The 16,380-nt window shown below is 45.6% G+C and overlaps 1 protein-coding gene across 1 annotated transcript in view; it reads left to right on the top strand.

Moving 5' to 3' along the window:
• The first annotated feature begins 1,214 nt into the window (after nt 1-1,214).
• The window catches only part of TMEM200A (transmembrane protein 200A), an 87,058-nt gene continuing 71,892 nt past the window's right edge, over nt 1,215-16,380 (top strand). Inside the window, exons 1-2 of the mRNA XM_004452949.3 lie at nt 1,215-1,383; nt 1,744-2,171. The gene's annotated coding sequence lies outside the window, so the exon portion shown is untranslated. The remainder of the gene's footprint in view (nt 1,384-1,743; nt 2,172-16,380) is intronic.

The following is a 16,380-nucleotide window of genomic DNA, read 5'->3' on the forward strand; positions in this document are numbered from 1 at the left end:
CGAGCGAGGTTTGGCCACTTGATGCCTAAAATGTTAGATGATCATTAAAAATGTTTCACCCTTGTCTTAGTCAGGATGTCATGTTAAATGATCCTATTGGACAGTGTGAGACAGCGCTGCATTGCCTAGGAAGCTAGAGAACATAACCAGGACCCTTCTAGAGAGATGTGGCTGGGAATTCTTTATGAAGTGCAGAGGCATCAGGGGAAAAAAGTCAGGGGAAGCAAGATACTTTGGCTGGTGGTGCCTTGACAAACACGTAGAAAACCTAAGTGTCAAGCAGGCGACTGTGGGCTAAAGAGGACTGATGCAGGTGGGGTGAGCATAAGACAACAGATGGTTTATAGGGGTGACTCATTTCTCCACCCCCAGCTTGACTCCTTTTGTGGGTTTTTTTAAAAAACATTTTTGATTGTGAGCTTTCTACTAAAAGTAACAAATCTCCAAAATCTTCTAGTCAAAAGGGAACGTGAAACCCATTTCTACGATCTCTACTCATTGCATGGAACTCCACTCCCCAACCAGCCCCTCTTTGTGTGGCAGACATACATTTTCCACCACCTCCAGAAATAAACCATTCCTGAAAATTAGATCAGCAGACCACGCATTCAAGTAGACAAATAAACCGGACCAAAACACTATGCTTGCCTTCTAGTCCATCACCCAAAAGACACCCAAGGGTCACAGAGATGCACCATCCCCTAGGGGCTGGCGCGCGATGCGCACACCTTGCAACAGCTGGAATGCCAGGTAATCCAGAGTTTTACGTGAAACTCTACTTACTGAATTATACCTGCTGATTTGGATAGCCCATTATTTCATCTAGGAATAAGGCAGTCTCCACTCACTGGCCATATCAGGCCCAGGATTTAAATACTGAATGTCTGCTCTGCAGCCAGCACCCTCTCCACCTCCTGGGGGCCAAGGAGGATGAACCTGGCCGTCTCCTTGGCTTTGATGTCTGAAGTTGGACCTCCGCACCGCTCATCCAAGACCTTGGCGGCCCAGTTCTCCCCCGGAGCTCCTGTCCCTGCCCTCGCCGGCGGCGAATCCGCAGGGTGCTCCAGGGAGCTGTGGACCTCGGCAGGGCGGGCATTAGGGTCCGCTGGGGCCGGCTTTGGCTTTTCTCGCAGCGCCGGCGCAGCCCGCCAGGGGGACCCCGACCCGCCCGGGAGGTGTCTGATAAGAAAGCGTCCAAGGGGCGGGAGCCAGGGTCCTTTAGGCGCCTGCTCCGGAAGAACCGCGAGGCGCCGGGACACCCCGACTGCTCTTGGGGACCGTGGGGCCGAACTCTCTGGCTCCGGGACCCGATCCCAGCACAGCTGGAGGCACGCCCGGGGCGGGGGTGTGTCCGCTAGCGCCCGCCAACCTTCCAGCCCGCAGGTGAGCGCCTGCAAACGGGTGCTCGGGTCCCCCAAATGGGTGTTGCCTGCGGGAGATCCCGGCTCTAGGAGTGAAACTTTGCGGGGGCCTGGGGCTCCCGGAGTGGGACTGGGGGAAGGAGCGGAACCTGCCGGCATCTTCGCGGAGGAGGGGACGGCGGGTGGGGGCGCAGGCCTGGGGAGGTCCCACCCGGGGGAGCCGCGGCGAGGCGGGCGCGGACCCGGTGGCGATCGCGCCGCGTCGCTCCTGGAAGCCCAGCGCCGGGCCGCCTCTGGGGGTTTAGGGATGGGATCGGTCGGGAACGGAGCAGAAAACTTTTCCCCTCCCTGCCCTTGGGTTCCTTTTGTCTTCCTCCGACAGATGCGCGCCCTCCCGGGCGGCGGCAGCCAGGCCTGAGCGGCGAGTCCCGTGCCCCGCCCGGCGCGCGCGGGCCGCTCCGAGGGCAGGGGCGCTCGGGCTGTGCGCGCCCGATGGCGGCGGCCGGCGGCCCGGAGGCCCGGGGCGGACAAGGGCAGCGGCGCGCCCCGCCGCCCTGAGGTCGCCGCCGCTCCCCAGGCGCGGAGACAGGGGCGCCCCCCGCCTCCTGCCCGCCCCCTCGTCTGACTCATCCGCCCGCCGTGGCCGCTGCCCGCGCCCGGCCGGGATGGGGAGGCAGACCGCGGCCGCCGGGGATTCCTGCTGACGCCCCCCGCCCCGCCGCCGCCAGCCCTCCACCCCGCGCGCGCCCGACGTCCCGCCGCTCCTGGAGCGAGAGCCCGGAGAAGCCGCGGACCCCACGCTCAGGACAGGTGAGAGGGAAGGAGAGGGGTGCTTGGGCGGGGGTGGGGGGTGGGGGAGAGCTCTGCTGCCGAAACGGGGCGCCTCTCACACCCGCCCCAGTCCAGCCTCTAGAGTAAGGGTAGATGCTGCCTCCTGAAGTTTGGGAAATAAACCAAGTCCGTCCTCAGTTGCCGGACTCCTCGGCCCCCGAGCGCCTGGAAAGCGGTGCGGGGCAGCCTGCGGGAACCCGGCGCCTTGGAGCTCCTGGCTGGGTTTCTCCAAGCTACACCCTCCTTTGTCTCGGTTCCAGAGAGTCAGCACTCTCTGTAAAGATGTCCACGGCCAAGATTTATCGTAGTGGCTGGCAAGAGCAAAGTGGTCAGGTTTCTTAAAGCAGGGTTTGTGTGTGGCAGGATCTACACAGGCAAAATGAAGAGGCGAAGTGAGGCTTTGCAATTTTCAGCCCTACCCTTCTCCCTAGAGAGAAGGTCCTTGAGAGAAAGGGTCGAGGGCTTGCAGTATTTGCTATACTGATTGTTCCTTCAATAGTGATTGTTCGAGTCAACACTTCAGGCGGTGGAGAGTCAAGGTCTCTGTGTATTTACTGCTCCTAGATCTAGACTGAGAAGCCTGGGTGTGAGAGCGGCAGGGGACAGGAATGTTTGTAATAAGAAACGACACATTGTTCAGTCCCTGGCATTCCTAGGGCCAGAGAGAAAGACAGCTGTTTCATGCATGTGTAATTGGCTAGTTGGAGTCCAGACTCTAGTCTTAGTTTCTGGTGGAAAATAAGTATATTGGACTAAAGTCACTCAGACCTTGTCTTTTCTTCTGAAAACCTTCTGAAATTGTTGTAGACATCTGCAAAGAAAACATCTCCAGAAACAACAATCTGTTAGTAAAAATATTGAACTCTTTCGGTTTTGCAGTCAAACCAAGTTTTGAGGTCCCCATTCTGTAGGGCTTTATGTGTAAATATTACCAGCTCCCTTGAAAACTTCTTACTTTAATGGGTTGTCATGTTTTGCATTATGGAAATACTTATTATAAAATGACCTTCAATTTATTATTTGGCTACTGATACTAGAACATATTACCATTTTGTGAAAAGTAGGCTGTATTTTGAAATGCTTAAAAGCTTACTTTATTTTTTACTACTGTTTAGCCATAAAAAAGCATCTGATTGTAGTCACATGCTTTTCATGCAGCTTATGAGAAGAATAGAAACGCTTCTAAACAGAAAATGCTTCCATTAAATGAGAACTATGGGTGAATGTTTCTGCAATTTAACGTTATGAGATTTCTCTACTCTTAAGAATATATACTGAGGTGCTAGGAATGATTTCTCTAGCAGAGTCCTGCCAGAGAGCTCATAATTATGAGATGATTTAGCTGTAATCTGTAACTGTGGTTATAATTAGCTTTATATCCTAGGCTGGGAAAGCCTTTTGTTAAAGAGGGAGAGTGTTTATGTGGGAAGTCTCTGCATGCGATTTCTAGGCAGATGGCACAGGAAGGCTTCACCTGTTGCTTCTGAGTCAGGTCCAGATACATGCATACATTTCCCCAAGAGCAACCGTGATCAGAGGTGATTCTTTGGGAAAAATCAATGTAAAGAGGGATGACTGCCCTTTTTTCAATTTGGAAGAGTTTTTAGTGAAGTTTTTCAATGCTCCAAGAGTTAGATTGCTATAGTTGGACTTGCATAGTTTCAGAATTTTGACAACAGCTCACGGGACAGTGAAAGATAACTACTGACATATAGAAAGGGTGCTTATGAACTGATTGGTTAAATTCTACCATCCCCACAATGACTGTCAGGATAAAGAAAAAGATATTCACATTTAACTTAGGAAAATAGGTAAGAACAAAGATAAAAACACATGTCACCTTTGAAATTTCTTGAACAAAATTAGTAGCAGAAAAATATAAGTCTTCCTAGTAATGCATATTAGTTCTCAAACAGAATTTAGAGCTTTAAAAGGGGGACAGTTTTAAAATGTACTTCATTTCGTATTACTTTTCCTAAATAGAGGATAGTATGGAGAGTTTTTTTTTTTTTTAAAGAAAAACACAGTTGGAAAATAGTGTAGAGACAAAACCCACACACACACATATCCGCAATGAGATGGACTCTTGGTTTTATTAAGAAATATGTGATTAGCAGTTTTATCAACTGTATCCAGTTTTTCCTGAGCTTCTGATGTGTGTAGGGGTTAAGGTCTGATGCACGCCAAAGCTCTCAGAGAACGTGGATGAACACTTGTAGTGCTGCCAACGGAGGGCAGCGTAGGAAGCCAATGGGGTATTGGGTGGGGGCAGGTTACAGAGTGCCCGGGGAGGTGTGGAAACACTGGAGGATCTGCATGGACTGGGGAGCAGCTGGGTGGGCTGTGAAGGGCAGTTGGAAAACTCAATCTGTTATCCTGCCTGAGCCTCTGATTCCATGGCCCTGGAGAAGTTCCTTGGCCTGTCTGGGCCTTGTTGCAGTCGTGTGCAGTTGTTGTGCTGATGATCTTTACGTTCCCCATTTTTAAATCCCCATGACGAGTGTTGGCAGAATTGAGGTGAGGGAGAAGTCAGAATGTAGTGGTGGCTTGTGGTAAGTAGGGTTTGGAGGGAGAGAGGCTGGAGGCCTGACTAGATACATGCAGGGAAATTGTAATCACAGGGATAGAGAGGGGTAAAGGGCTAGCCTGGGGCACGCGTACCTTCAAGGATTATCTGAGTTGCCAATAGATAATAAAATAATAAATACTAACTTTCACTTAGTACTTGGTGGTTTTCAATGAATTTTCACAAATAATGGCAATTGATTTTCATAGCAACCCTAAGACACACACATTCAGGGCAGAAAGGTGATGAAGTCAAGACTGACACTGTGAAGCACGTTCGTACCAGTGTGCTCCACTGTCCTTTCTTAGGATTTCCAGAGCTCAGAGAGGTGAAAGCACGCTCTGGGAACCCTGTGTAAATGGGAATAAAGAAATATGGTTGGAGTTGGATTTCAGTGGAGGTTTGGATTTCCGATGAAACTTTTTTTTTTAAACGATTAATTTTTATTTTATTTATTTATCTCCCCTTCTCCCTCCCCGCCAGCTCTCTGCTCTGTGTCCATTCAGTGTGTGTTCTTCTGTGTCCACTTGTATTCTTGTCAGGGGCACCGGGAATCTGTGTCTCTTTTTTGTTGTGTCGTCTTGCTGCGTCAGCTCTCCATGTGTGCAGCACCACTCCTGGGCACGCTGGACTTCCTTTTTCATGGGGCGGCTCTCCTTACAGGACACACTCCTTGCACATGGGGTTCCCCTACGTGGGGGATACCCCTTCGTGGCATGGTACTTCTTGCGCACATCAGCACTGTGCATGAGCCAGCTCACCACATGGGTCAGGAGCCCCTGGGTTTGAACCCTGGACCTCCCATGTGGTAGGCAGACACTCTATCCATTGAGCCAAGTCCATTTCCCCTGAGTGAAACTTTAGAATGGATTCTGGAAGGTGAGAGATCTTCAATCATGAGGTTGGAACCTTGTGAGTTGTCTTCAAATTCTGATTGTAGCTATTTAGTCTGGTGACTCCTGTTCTGAGCTCCCTCCTCTCCTGTTTTAGTTTCCTAGAGCAGCTGTAACAAATGACAACAAACTGGGTGGCTTAGAAGAACATGAATTTATTCTTTCACAGTTCTGGAGGCTAGAAGTCTGAAGTCAAGGTGTTGGCAGTTCCTTCCTCTGGAGCCTCTGAGGGAGAAACCGTTCATTCCTCTCTCCTTGTTTCTGGTGGTTGCCAGCAACCCTGGGCATTCCTCAGCTTGGGGCAGCATAACTTCCATCTCCATCTCTGTCTTCACTTGGCCCTCTTCTTAGTCTTTGTGTGTGTTCATTTCTGTCTCTTATAAGGACATCCATTGTAGGATTTAGGGCCCACCCTAATCCAAGATGAATTCATCCTGAGATCCCTACTTTAATTAAATCTGAAAAGACTGTATATAAAGGCGTATATTTTGGGAGGCTACTATTCAAGCCGCCATACCACCCCACCCATTTTTCCAAGAAGAAACTTCAGGTACTTGACTATGACAAAGAATTATTGATAAGACTTTTCCAAGGGCTTTGGGAGCAACTGAAAAGAGCAAATATTTATTTCTCAAGTGTGAGCATCCTTGGGGCACTGAACTTTTCATTAAGGGGATATATTTCAGTAGCAGGTTGTACTTTAGATATAGAGACCAGGGAAGTAGAGTGATGGACCCAGAACTATGGTTCATATAAATTCATTGGCTTGTTGGAGTGGGCAGCAGGAAGCAGATTGCAACTGGAGGTGATAGGCCCTGAATTAGAGCCTTGGCAACAGGAGCAGGTAAGAGTAACTCCATGAAAGTCTGATGAGGTTATTTGCTGAGATGAAGGAGCATGTGTGTTACCAGAAGCATTGGCGGGAGGAAATGGATCAAGAGGGACCAAACCAGGAAATCAGGCTGGGTCAGTAGGTGAAATGGCTATGTGTGATGGGTTACCAGCAACCCAATTGGAGAAAGGAAACCTGTGGTCACCACAAGTCCTGGGGGCAAAACACGTGTGTGTAGCACTGACATTTACTGAGTGCCCACTGTAAGCCAGATCCTCTGTGATATGTTATAAATTCATTATATCATTTAAACCTCACAACAGTGCTTTAAGGTAAGGAAACTGAAAGCTACGGAGGCAGAGAATTTGCTCAAGGTCATGTGGTCATTAAATGGGAGAGCTGGGCTTCAAAGCTCAGCAGTCCAAGGCCAACACCTGTGCTTTAACTACTATGCAATACCACCTTTCAAGCCCAAGAAGAGTGCTGGGAGTCCCCGTCAAACAGTGGGCATAGAATAGAGGTTATCAGGGCAAAAGTCCATGCTCACACGCAAGGTGGACAAGGCAGCCAAGGTAAGACCCTAAAGAAGACTATCACATGTTCTAAATTCTAAAGAAGAATATCACAAATTCTTGATTTGGGGTTTGTGTCTAGCAAGGAAATAGGAGGGGAGCAGTATCTGGAAGTCAGACAGGTTGGCAGATCAGTAGAGCAAGTGGGGTTTGAATGCTGATCTGGGTACAGGAACCCTGCCATCTATTTTGGCTCTAAATATCTTTCCTGGTGTAAGGCAATAAGCCTATGGAGTAGGTGGCCTCTCATTAGGGAGACAGGCGTCTACTAGCTGTCAGGCACTATGGGAGCACAAGAGCTAACGCAGAGTGTCTGCCATGCGCCTTAAATGCATAATCTCATCAACTCTTCATTACAGTCCTGGGAGGGCAAATATTATGCCTGTTTTGAGCCAGGAAATGGAGGCTCAGAGAGGCTAAATTACTTGCCTCAGCTCTGGCAGCCAGGCTGGAAGGTGAAGGAGCTGGCACGGAAACCCAGATCTGTCTGAATCCAGACCTCATCCTGGAACTTCAGGGAGTCATCCTGGTCCTGGCAGGGCAAGGTCAATTTCAAGCCTGAGTGACAGAAACGCACAAGTCAGCAGAGACATATGGCTGTGGAGGAAGACAATGACCTAATGTTTAGACAGCTGAGTAAGATAAGAACAGGCTATCTGAGGAGGCTTGTCCAGCAAGATTATACCCGGCTTTGGCAGAAAACTTAATAATCTAGTATGTTTCTCTCCCCCAGTCCAGGATCTCTATCATTATGCAGAAGAGCTACGTCAGCAAGTCAGATGTTCGGAGGGCTTAATTTTAGTTACTGATTTCAGTGGAACAGAAGGGACCTCTGCCAGCTGCCATGGCCTGAATTTTCCTATATGCACACAGGTATTTTGCCCTGAAATATGATACATAAGAAATAGGTACAGAAAGAGAGAGAGAGAGAGCAGGCTGAATGTGTTAGCTAGGTGGTACATGCTCTGGCTATGAAGGTCATGTGAAGATGCTCTAAATAAAACTACTTACCAATGCAACATGAGCAGAATCTTAGCATTCCCCGGCAAATGCCAGATCACATTTGTATCTGCCAGGATGTATGATTCCATGTTGAGTTTCCTTATGTGCAGTGGATGGTATACATATATATATATAAATATATATCATGTATACATATATATGATAAGAAGAAGAACGAGAAAGTATACAAAAGTAGGTGATTGTGAGAACTTCACAGCTTACTTGGAGAAGTGAAATGACTTCGCATAAAAGCATAGTTAAAAGCGACACGTTAGAACAATGTAATTTTGGACATGGAAGGAACTTTCAGAGAGTAATCAAGGTCACAGCACTGCATAGTGCTAAGAAATAGAAACTTAATGGTAGGAGCTGGGCCCAAGTAGTATGGAGACTGAAAGAGACGGAACCATCAGAAGCACAGAAAGCCAATCAGTGGAGGCTCCCAGGAGGTGAGTTCTGATGAATATGTGAGCAGAGAGAGAAAGGAGGCATTCTAGGAAGAGCTTGTCAATGCCACCAGCAGTCAGTGTCCACAGCAACACACCTGTCATTGACCGAGGTGAGTTGGTTACTCACTGTAACCAGGGAGAATGGACACCACAGAGAGCCTTGGGGATGGGGGGGGAGGTTTCTCTAAGTGTGCTAGTAATTAGTTATTGTAGGATTGGGGCTGGTGTTAGGTGATTTGGGGGGAGGGTCCAAAGAAGCAGGTTTTGCTCTGGGTTGAATGCTGTTAGGAAGTGGGAGTAATTCTGTGATGTGTTAAACAATTTTATCTAGAAGGAGATTATCATTGTAATTGGTAAAGGAACAGCAGTCCCGCTGCCAGGTGAGGGGCACCTTTGGTTATTTTTGTGGTTGGATGATGTTTGGGCTTTTGTCTGTGTTCAGGTATGATTATAGACTAGGCCTGTTTCGGTCTGGCTCCACCACTGTCACCGAGAGGCATTGTATGGTGCTGAGCTGCTGTGAAGTGATTTATGCCCAACAGGAGACACATGGGCCCAGCTGTGAGTGCTGGCCAGCTTCCGCATGTCGGGAGCTGCTGGGCTCTTCCATTAACTGGAAATTGGACTCCCGAATTTTACTGGAAATTAGACTCCCAAATTTTATCTGGTTCTCTGCACTTTGGACATTCCCATGACAATAGGGTCCTGTAAATGAATGGTTTTTCTGGGGGTTAGGGAGGTGATTTTCTTCTTAGATGGTAAAACTTCACTTAACAACATTTATTAAACACCCACTGTTTACCAGGCACCATGTTAGGTTCTGGGCTGTGAGGATGGCTTAAGATCTGACCCCTGTCCTCGAGGATCTTGCAGTCTACCAGGGAAGCCAGATGTGAACAAATGATTGCAATACATTGACATCCAGCTGGGAGAGATACAGAGGCTCCTGGAGCAGAAGCCGCGCTGAGAAGGAGCAGGCTCTTTGGCAAATCGTGAGCTAATCACAGAGGTGCTGAAAGGTTGGCAGCTGCCAAGGAGAAAAGAAAATATTTTCCTTTTGCGAATCAGCATCTTTGGACTGAAAAGTGGGCTGAATCCAAAGAATTTCAGTACCCTCTCTAAGCTGATTTTGGAATAGGAACAAATTTTGGCTTGCTTGGCAAACAATGTATCAGACTAGCTCGGTGAGCATAGGTGGGTAAGCATATGTAACACAGCACAAATATTTAGCATTTCTGAAGGGACGTGATCCCTGCTAATCATAAAAGCCATACCTGCCTCAATAAAAACTTTGAAAAGTCAGGAAGAATATTTGTTTATAGTCCCACCACCCAAAGGCACTCATGACATTTTGGCATTTTCTTCCTCCATATTTTTAATGAATTCATTCACAGTTAAGATCATATTACAATCTGCTGTGTTTGCGTAACAAAATATTTTATTTTTGAACTTTTAGCCCAAATAATATTTGAGTGTGTGGATATGCAAATAGTAATTACTTAGTTATTTCCTTAGAATTCAACCTTTAAGTTTTTTTCCAAATATTTCCTTAAGCAAGATTCATGGAAGGGTAATTCCTGGGTGAAAGGGTAATTCCTGGGTGAAAGTGCTCATGATACGTCAAGCCAAACTGATTTCCAGGAAAGGTGAACTTGTGTTTACCAAGCCCACACACCAGGATTTTTTTGTTTTGTTTTGTTCTAATACAAAAGGCTACCATTTAAAAATAAATAGCAGTTAATGCTAATTGCTGATTTTGTTCTTTCGCTACCAGAAACCTTCTTCTAGAATGTAGACTGGTGTAATATGAACTACTCAATTTATAAAAGTTTTACTTACATGTGTTTTGAATATGCTGATAAGGGCCCATTACAAAGAGACGATTAACCTGAATGATTTTGGAAAACCAGTAACTGGCATATCTGTAAGAAGACTGCAGAACTCACAATTTTTTTTCCTTCCTGTCAATCTTTATTTTTTTTCTGTATTGAGTGTATATATTTTTTATAGATTTTTAAAAGATGCATAGATCATATAAAATATTACGTTAAAAAATATAAGAGGATCCTATATACCTCCACTCCCCACCCCCATCTCCACCCCTCCCACATCACCAAATTCTTTCATCAGTGTGGCATATTCATTGCATTTGGTGAATACTTTTTAGCAGTGCTACACAGCATGGATTATAGTTTACATTATAGTTTACATTCTCCCCCAGTACGTTCAGTGGGTTATGGCAGGGTATATGATGTCCTGCGTCTGTCACTGCAATACACATGCCTCTTCTGTCACTTTTACTGAACTGTGGTTGGCGTTGGGGTTGGTGTATGCTTGGGAGACTTGAATCTCTGGTCCGTCCATGTGCCAGCTGGGCCCTGAGTCTCAGCAGCACCTGCTCTCCAGTTTGTTGGACTTGCCCATGTCAGCTAATAGGGAGGTGGGGATGGTCAACCACCGCACCAGGGAACCAAGAGAGTCTACAACTGCAAGCAGGAGAATCTATCCATCAGCCATGTGGGGTCTAAGCCCCTCTTGAGATAGAGGTGGAGTTGGCATTGCCATCCCAGAGTCCTCAGAACTCACTATTGAACTGCCTGCCGGTGAAGGTTAGGTCTGACGAGAGCTCTTTCTTCAGAAAGCTACCTGACATCCAGGTCTCTGGGTATTATGGTTGATGCCCATGGGGTCAGGGAACACATTACACTCACAGTCCAGCTCTGCCCTGGGGACTGTCACTCAGGTGGGGGCAAGTCTGTGACTCAGGTGGGGGCAGGCTGGGACCGAGGTAAGGGCAGGTCTGTGCCTGCTTTGTTCACAGCTGTATCCCCAGCAAGGAGCTCGGGACCCAGCTTTGTGCTCAGAGGTAGGATGTGGAAAACAACCTTGAGATTTTCCCCCTAAAGAACGTCTGCTCTGTTAGTCTTTAATTCCCCCCATGTAAAACCAAACAAAAATCCTGAATTTTGAACCTTCTGATTTTACTGCCTTTTCCAAAGAAAACCCAACCACTCCACAGTATCTAGTTTTCATAATATTGAACCTTGACTTATTCCATGAGAAGGAAGAATTTGGATCTAACTTAAGCCCTTATAAGGTTTTTTGTTGTCCAGAAACAAGACTTGAGACTCCTAGACTCTACTATTAAACTTACTGTAGCCATCAATTTGGGGTAGTTTCTTAGTGCCCATTTCATTTTTTCCACAACTAAACATTCACAGCCAACATAAAAATAATTTTGACTTTCTTCTAAAAGTTGAAGGAAAGGGTTATTATATTGTTAGGACTCCATTTTTTTATGTGAATCTCAGTACAAATTTTTGAACAATTATTAGATTGATAATTAAATATTAAAGAATTATTTTCATTCATTTGTCCAACAAATAATTAGTAAGATTTATTCAGTAGTTGATGTTAAATTGTACTATGACAACTATAGTATAGAAATTGATGTAGGAGAGCATGGTCTATCCCTTTTTTATTTGCTTACTGATAAGACATGTAAAAGCTCTCAGACATGTAGTTGACTCGTGCTCTGTGGGAAGTTCATTCGTGGATAATTGAGTCAATAAATATTCTGTGGTGGCAGTTGGGGAAAGGGAAGGGAACGAAACAAAGGTATGGTAGAGCTTGCATTCTAGATAGATGGCCAAATGGTAAAACACAAACGAGCAGGGTAAATGCAGAGAGTAGAAAAGGTTCTGATGTCATGCCAGGGCTCTTGGGTCAGGTGGTCAGGGAGGGCCTGAGGGCGTCAGTGCTGGAAGCATTGGTGCTGGTACCAGCAAGACAGTCAGCAGCCAACTTTGCCCACTGTGAGTGACTGGTAGGTTCTATTCTAAGGGTACTTGGAAGCCATTGGAAGGTTTTAAGTAGGTGATTGTTATGGTCTGATTTCTGTTTTGAAATGCTCACTCTGGCTTCAAAGAAGAAAGCGAATTAACCCAAATAATTCAGGGGTTTTGCTTTGCTTTTGGTGCATGATGTTGGAGGTCATTTACTGAAAAAAAGGTTGTGGATGTGAATGCAAAGTAATGCTGCACAGTGATCGTGATATTGGGGTTGGGAGCAAAAGCAGCATTCATGTAGAGACTTTCTGTGCAGTTTTGCTCAAATGTATCTTATGTCACTGGGTAGCCAAAGACGTTCCATATACAGTCTACCCACCTTCATATGAACATGGAAAGGGCTCTTTTTTTTTTTAAATTTTATTCTCTTACCATTTATACAAACTAACATTTCTCCTTTTAACCACATTCAGACATATATGTAAGTGCCATTAATTATGTTCGCAATGTTGTGCTACCATCACAACCGTTTATTCCTGATAATAATTTTATAAAGACTGAGTAACAAAATAACTGTTAAGGGAATGTAAGGCATCATACCACTGTTTCCCAGAAATGTGTGCCATGGAATGATTTTCCCTGAGATATTAATAGGTGTTATTCAATGAAAGGGTCACTTGGTCAAACAAGTTTGAGAAACCCTGGTTAACAAACTGTCAAGAGGTTTCTTTATCAAATTATTTTTTTTTGTCAATTTTTTTTCTTTCTTTATTTTTTTAATGTTACATTTAAAAAAATGAGGTCTCCATATACCCCCACCACCCTCACCTCACTCCTCCCCCCATAACAACAACCTCCTCCATCATCATGAGACAGTCATTGCACTTGGTGAATACAGCTCTGAGCACCGCTGCAACTCATGCTCAATGGCCCACACTCTCCCACGGTCCACCCAGTGGGCCATGGGAGGACATACAATGTCCGGTAACTGTCCCTGCAGCACCACCCAGGTTAACTCCAACCCCCGAAAATGCCCCCACATCACACCTCTTCCTCCCACTCCCTATCCCCAGCAGCCACCATGGCCACTTTCTCCACACCAGTGCCACATATTCTTTGATTACTAATCACAATAGTTCATGAATAGAATATCAGTAAGTCCACTCTAATCCATACTCTGTTCCTCCATCCTGTGGACTTTAGAATGGTTGTGTGTAAAGGGCTCTTGATACCCACCTTCATAGTGTTTTTAGCATCAATAAAATGTATATATGATTTAATATAAAATTTTAAATATAAATAAAATAAGTAAAAATATTAAAAATGAATCTAAATATAGTCCTCTTAGTAGAATATATATAGCTTAGTGCTGGGGATTGAATCATGTACCCTATAAAAGACATGCCCCAGTCTTAATCCGTGTTCTTGTGGGTGTGAACCCATTTCTAAATAGGACCTTTGAAAGATACTATTACTAGCCAAGGTGTGGTCAAATGGAATAGGGTGGGTCTTAATCTGTATTATTGGAGGCCCAGTAAAGAGGAAATTTGGACACAGAAAAAGCCAGAAATTGGCACAAAGCAGAAGAGCAGACAAGGGGGAGGGAGGATTACCACATGAGGGATGGAGCACCACCATCCCCAGAACACTGCCGACTGTAGCAGGAAGTATGGTCTTGTCGACATCTTGGTTTGCAACTTCCAGCCTTCAAAACCATGAAACAGTAAATGCTTCTTTAAGCCAACCCATCATGTGACAGTTGTCATAGAAGCTTTGGCAATCTAAGACACTTAGGAAGTCCTCTGAAAAGTTGTTTTTGTTGTGTGAAGTTTACATTTTTTAAAACTATGCCAAGTGTAGGGACTTGCATATTATATGCATTCACTAACTGTTTGCTGATGTAATTCTATTGAATATAATATATTGTCAGAAAAAGAAAAGTCACCCAAGAATATAAAAATGCACTTAAGACAAGGTGTCCTTAAGAAAAGTACAAATTAGTCATCTGAAAAATTTTTAGATTAAATGTTAACTCTACTCCAACTATTAATAATAACTTAAATTGTATTCAAAATGTTAAACACTGAAATATTGAAAATTAAAATATTCTACACAGATATAATCATCTTCCTAACATACACTCCCCACCACTCTTCTAGTCTGGGTAGAAATTCCTGGATAGTCCACATTTTAGATAAAGATTTCGTTAGCATCATTTTGGTCTTATTACACCTTCCTTGGTAATATGTGAGAATTCTTTATATTATGAGTCTCCCAAAACTTGACTAACCTCTAATTCAGAACTCTTCTGCCAACACCTGCACAGTTGAATTAAGAAGATAATAGCATATAATTAGTGATGTCTGTTAATGAGTGTTTAGCTCAGTGTCTTTTGGGAGATATTGTTCAGAGCATACTTATCCAAGCATCAGACATGTAGACAGCATGCTGAGTCCTGGCGCCTGTGGTCAGAGCCAGAACTCAATCTAGAGGACCATCGGCAAGCAGGTAAGTACTTAGAGCAAGGGTAAGAGTTTTGAAAGAAGATGACGTGTAAAACTCCTCAAGTCTCTAGAAAGTTAAAGGGGAGGAAAGTGAGTGAAAGTGTGAATTGATTCACAGGTGCCTTAAATTCAGAATTTGGTTAAGAGAATTTAAAAGACAGATTACAAAAGGAAGACAAAAATGAAAAAGGTAGCAGTGCCATTCATCTCCAGGTAACAAGGCCACCTGCCTTCTGAGTCTCTCTTCGGCAGACACTGTCCTGTGGATTCCCTTTTCTCCTGCCCCAACTGGCCAAAGGCCCATCTGCTCATCTGTCAGGACACCTGACTGGCCCCGCAGGCATGGGACTCACCCCCTCTTGCAGCTCTACAACCCAGCTCTCCCTTCCCAGCCTCCTGCACTGGGGGCTGCCTCTTAGCTCTCCTGTCTTGGAGTCCAGAGGTGTATGCCCTTTCTCCAAGTTTGCATTGGCCCCAGTCCCCCACCTTCACCTGCTCGTGCTTCTTCAGATTGAAAAACCTCTCCATCCTGCTGCCTCCTGGATATCCAGGGGAACTTCACACATTTACTCCTTTATTCCTTCATTCCGCAAATTTTTCCAGAGAACTTGGACATATAAACAAAAATGACTGCCCTATGACTATTTTGGTCCCTCAATTGGGAGGAGTCACACCATAAACACATAGTTTTTGGTGACAAGTAATAAGAAGGAAAATAGAGCAGAGCATAGGGACAGAGCTCTGATGGGAGGTAGGTGTAGCACAGTCAGAGAAGGCTCTTCTGATAAGGTCTGCCATTTGCGCAGCCAATGAGTAAAATGAAGGAAGGAATCATTGGACTGTCTTAGGGAGGAGTGGGCCAGCAGGGGAAGGGGATGGACGAAGGCTTGGTGGAAGTGCGAGGTGGGAGGTGGCTCAGGATGTTTGCATGGCTTGAGGCCAGTGTGACCAGAAAGAGCAGAGAGTCTTTGAGGCCTTTAGGGCCCTGAGGGAGGTTTGGATGTTACTCTGAGTGAGGTGGGATGCACTGCCAGGATCTCACCTTCCAGTGGGGGGCTTTGCTGAGTCAGGCACTGGGCGTACTGCTAGGCATTCCTGGCCCAGTGCTCACACCACTTCTGGACTCAGAAGGAAATCTAGAATCAGAAGGAAATGCCTATATGTCTGCGGCCATCAGCTGTAGGCCCTGCCTGATGTGTCTGAATTCAATCTAATTCAAGGTTTTTGGGGAGCATGGGATCAAATGAAAGTGGCTTTAATAAAGACCTTGAAGCAAGAATAGCCTGGAGAAATCCAAGACCAAAGGGGAGACATTTTACTTGGAGCTCAACAAAATTTTGCTGTGAACTGAAAATGGTGTGCATTCACAGAATCAGGGTGAGAAGAGTTTTTAGTACAGCAGTGAGAAATCTGAGGTCCTGAGAGGTCACTGACTTTTCTCAGATTCACTTACTCTAGATATAGGATTAAAATCCAGACCTTGCTTCTCCTTCTCAGGGCCCTTGAGTAGTGTGGGTGACATATATGCGTTAAGGGCAAGGAGACCTGTGCATTTTGGGCTGAAATTAGTCACCTGGTGAGA

This window comes from Dasypus novemcinctus, chromosome 11 (assembly GCF_030445035.2).
Source record: "Dasypus novemcinctus isolate mDasNov1 chromosome 11, mDasNov1.1.hap2, whole genome shotgun sequence".
In the NCBI taxonomy this organism is placed as follows: domain Eukaryota; kingdom Metazoa; phylum Chordata; class Mammalia; order Cingulata; family Dasypodidae; genus Dasypus; species Dasypus novemcinctus.